This window comes from Oxyura jamaicensis, chromosome 20 (assembly GCF_011077185.1).
Source record: "Oxyura jamaicensis isolate SHBP4307 breed ruddy duck chromosome 20, BPBGC_Ojam_1.0, whole genome shotgun sequence".
NCBI lineage: Eukaryota > Metazoa > Chordata > Aves > Anseriformes > Anatidae > Oxyura > Oxyura jamaicensis.
In genome coordinates this window covers 15,396,562-15,400,661 of record NC_048912.1, presented here as the reverse complement: position 1 = coordinate 15,400,661, position 4,100 = coordinate 15,396,562, and positions in this window count along the sequence as shown.

Sequence of the window (4,100 nt, the reverse complement as noted above, 5' to 3'; positions counted from 1 at the left end):
TGCGGAGCCCGTGGCTTCCCCCGGGGGGAGCGGCAGGAGCTGGCAGGGGCCCCGCGGCACGTCTGGATCCATCTTCAGCTCCGCTCCCACCTGAGCCTCTCTAAACGGGGAGAGATGAGTGCAAATCAGGGCTGAGGAATCTCTCTTGACAGCCTGGTGGAGAGACCCAGGTGACACTAAATACAAAGAGACGCTGTCAAAATTGGGAAACAAACCTTCAGCAGCACGAATCAGTCACTTAAGTTATTGATTTTTAAAAATTTTTTATGAGACCTGGATTTCAGGAACTGCTTTTCTCTTATAACAGTCAATAATGTGGAGGGGAAAAGGTTGTTTGGTTTTTCTCTTCACATTTATTTTTTTTTGGTCCTTTGAACAATGGTTTGGAAACAGGGAACCATTGCGGAAATGATTGACATCTGTGACAGCGCTTCTCTCCATCGGGAAACTGATGGTGGGTTCTGCAGAGGAGGAAGGAGTTAATGGACTGGAAATGAGCATGAATTGTTCTCTAAAGTAATAATTCTTTCCAAGTAATTTTCTCCTGAATTTTATACTTCGGATAATCCTGCCTAGTGTGTGGGCAGCTCTGGGCAGAGACCTGTGACTCCCTGCAGACCGTGCTTGGTGCTGCTGCTGCTGGTTGCTGCCGGCTCGGTGCCGCGGGGACGCTCTCCTGCTGCGGGGCAGGGCAGGGGGGCAGTGGCAGCACCGGGGCCAAGCCCCCCCTTGCCTTCCTGGGGTGTGCCCCCGACCCCCGGGGCTGCCGCCTTACGGGCGCTGCAGCGGCGCTCGCCCGTCGGGGCGCTGGCCCTGCCCGCCTCCCTCGTTCCTTTTTAGCATCTGCCTGCTTCAAACGCGCGCTGTCTGCCTGGCTTATTGCCTCTCGGATGATTTGTGGAGGAGAAGGTTGTAATTTTGGATGTTGGTAGCATTGTTTTCCTGCAGCGCACACAGACCTTTGCAAATAATCTAATAATGCAGGAATGTCAAACTTCAGCTGTGGAAGGAAATCCTTTTATACAGGGATTGTCAAGTCTCTAAGCAAGTATCAGAACTGAGCTCGCTATCAGCGTGGAGGGTATTTACTCTGCCCGTCAGAGAGACAAACAGCCCGATGCGCTCTGTGCAGCGGAGGGTGCGAGGCAGCCCCTGACATGCACGCTTGCCCCCGCCCTCAGGGCTGTGCCTGCCTTCGCCCCCGGCTCTCCTGGACGTGCTGGGTGCTCGCGGGGCCCCCGGCACAAGGAGCAAAGCAGGAGAGCACTGAGGGGCTGGGGCAGATGCCCCCCACCTCGAGGATCCCTGCCTCGCTTAGTGCCCTTTGAGTGCCACCCGGTTCCCACTGATGGCACCTCTTGTCCTCTTCCTCTCAGCCAACTCCTGAGCCTGTACTTCAGAATAATTCTCGTGGCGACTCCCAGCGCCCCAGCAGCTGATTTGTTATATTTTGCAGAAGGTGCAATTACCGGGTTGCCCCCTCGGTGCCCGCTGGGTGTTCTCCCAGGGGAGCACCCTGTGCACCGCGCACCAGGCATCCCACCACGTCTCCCTGCGCCCTCCCTGTGCCCCCCTGGGGCTGCCCAGGGCCCCTGGAGGTGCCGCAGTGCTGCTGCCGTGGGGGCCCCGGGCACCTCCTGCCCAGCTGCTTGCAGAGCTTCAGCTCAGCCTGTGCACGTGTGGCCAGGGGAGACGCACGCACCCGCCTCAGGGGTGCGGGAGCCGTACTGGCAGCTGGGCCCGCACCCTGCCTCTGTGGAAATGGCCACGGCATCTCCTTCTGCAGGTGCCCACCGAGCAGAATGGGCGGCGTAGGTAAAATTAAATAGCAGGCAGAAAACCTGGCGTGAATAGAGATAAGAAATGCTTCATCCTTGAGAGCAAGTTCCTGGGCATGTTCCCCTGGAACAGGAACCCTGCAAGGGAGTTGCCAGCTATTTTAGAGGAATAGCAGACGTGCAGATAACAGACCGATTTATGCAGCGAGCGCCAGCATTCAGCTAGTCAGGGAGCCGCTGGCTCTGCTCTTGTTCAGCCTGTGAGCGACCTTCCCTCCTATCCGTTTCAGACACACAGGGGCTCATCAGGACTGTGTGGCTGCAATAGCAGACAGCATCTGGTCTGGTCCTTTTCACTGATGAATTAAAATTGAGGAGGAAAATGAAACCTTCCGAGTGTGCACAAGATGCGAGGACGCTTGGCTCTCCCCTTTCCTCCTTCTGCTGGGCCACTGCACAGAAGACTTATTGTCAGTTCATCATCCTGCTGTGGCGGCAGAAAATCAGCTGGAAATGGAACTTAATTCCGGCTCTGCAGCTGGAGATGTTCCCAGCTCCAAGAGAAATTTATATTCTCCTTGCTTCCTGGTGGCATGATTTAAATGTATTTGGTTATATGAGGGAAGATCCTGGCAGGTTCAGCACCAAGGTGCAGCTGTGCACCCTCAGCGCAGGCGGGGTCCAGAGACCCCCCAGGACACGTGCTCCTTCTCCATGGGGCTGGCCCCATGTCCGTGGCTTTTCCCCGCTCCCACGACCGCAGCGGTTTGGTGCTTGGTGAAGTCACGGTGTTGGCTCTCTGTGTTACGGGAGGGGGGCACTTTGTGGATGAAGCTTGGCAGGGTTTTATTGGGGTCCCCAGCAGGCTGGTGATGGGAAGGAAGGCGAGCAGGGACCCTGGTTCATGAGCTTGTGTTGCCCGACCCATGGGGACTGGCTGCCCCCTTGGCCTTTGCTGCTTCCTCCTGCACTCACCTCTGGGCGTGAGGGACCCTGCTGCTGCCCACCAGCCGCAGGGAGATGGGGCCGGCGGCGGGGCTTGGCTGCTCTCCACATGAACGTGGCCTCGGAGGGGGCAGGCGACCCCCAGCTTCTCCCACCATCGGCCACAGCCCCCTCCCAGCACTGCGGGGGCTGCCTGGAGCTTTCTGGGGGAGAAGCCCCGAGCCCCCTGGTGCCCCTGCACTGGGGGTGCCACCAGCTGGGACCCTCGGAGCCGCCGGCTGTGTGGCGCCAGCAGCCCCGGCTCATCCATCACTGCGCTCGCGCTCTCCTTCCCCCCGCTTTTAACTCTAGAGGGAGTAATGAACTTGAGCAGAGATCAATGCTATCTGGTCTGCTCTTATGTGGGTTTTATTTTGACATGCGGAGAACGCTGCAGCACGTAGAACTTCTTTAAAACTATTGATTTGTAGCGCCGGCAGCGCAGCCCCTGACGTGGGGCGCCGTGCTCTTCCCAGGCCGACCCCGCGGACCCTGCCTGCCGGGGCCGTAATGTGAAAAATGCTCCTGGTATTGCTGCTGGAGAAACCCCGCTGAGGGCAGGGAGAAGAAATACTGGCGGTGTTTTCAAGTCCAGTTTAAAGAATCTCTTTGTAGCAAGCATCTGTCTTCTTGTGGCAGGAAACACCTGAAATAATCTGATTTTCGCTGTTTATCTGGAGAGAAAATATCCTTCAGATTGCCGCGTAGTGCACAGATAAAATCACACGAGTGAAGGCTGCGCCTGTGCCTTCCTGCCAGAGATGAAGCTTGGTATCTGGGCAGGAGGCGCGCTGCCTGCGGGCTCCTCCTCACGTTTCACACTTTTCCATCCGGGTGTGGGGATGGCACAGGTCACGGTTCCCCTGGCCTGGGCCTGATTCGGATCTGCCACAGGCTGGGGGCGCTGCCCCTGGTCCCGGGGGGTCTGCAGGGCTCTCGGGAGCTTGGGGTCGTGCCCCTCGGGGGCAAGGCTGCTGGGGGCACCCCGGGAGCGGGGCTGAGCCCCCGGCCCTCTCCTCCACCCGGGGCCGCGCCGCGCCCCGCACCCCGGGAGCTCCGCGGGCTGCGGGACGCGATCCTGCCGCGCGTGGGGGCAGCTCCGCGCCGGGGGGGCTCGGGGCCGAGCCCCGTTCCTGCGCTGCGCCGGGTGCTGCCCGCGGGGCGCCTCTCCCCGCGTGGGGCGCTGCGGTGGGGGGGGCGCGGGCGATGCGTGGGAGCCCCCGCGGGGCCGCGCGTGGGGCCCGGCCCCGCCCCGCGCACTTTAAGAATGGAGCGTGGGAAAAACTTTGGGGGTGTGCGCGGGGCCGGGATCCCTCCGCCGGGCGGGGGAGGCTCCGG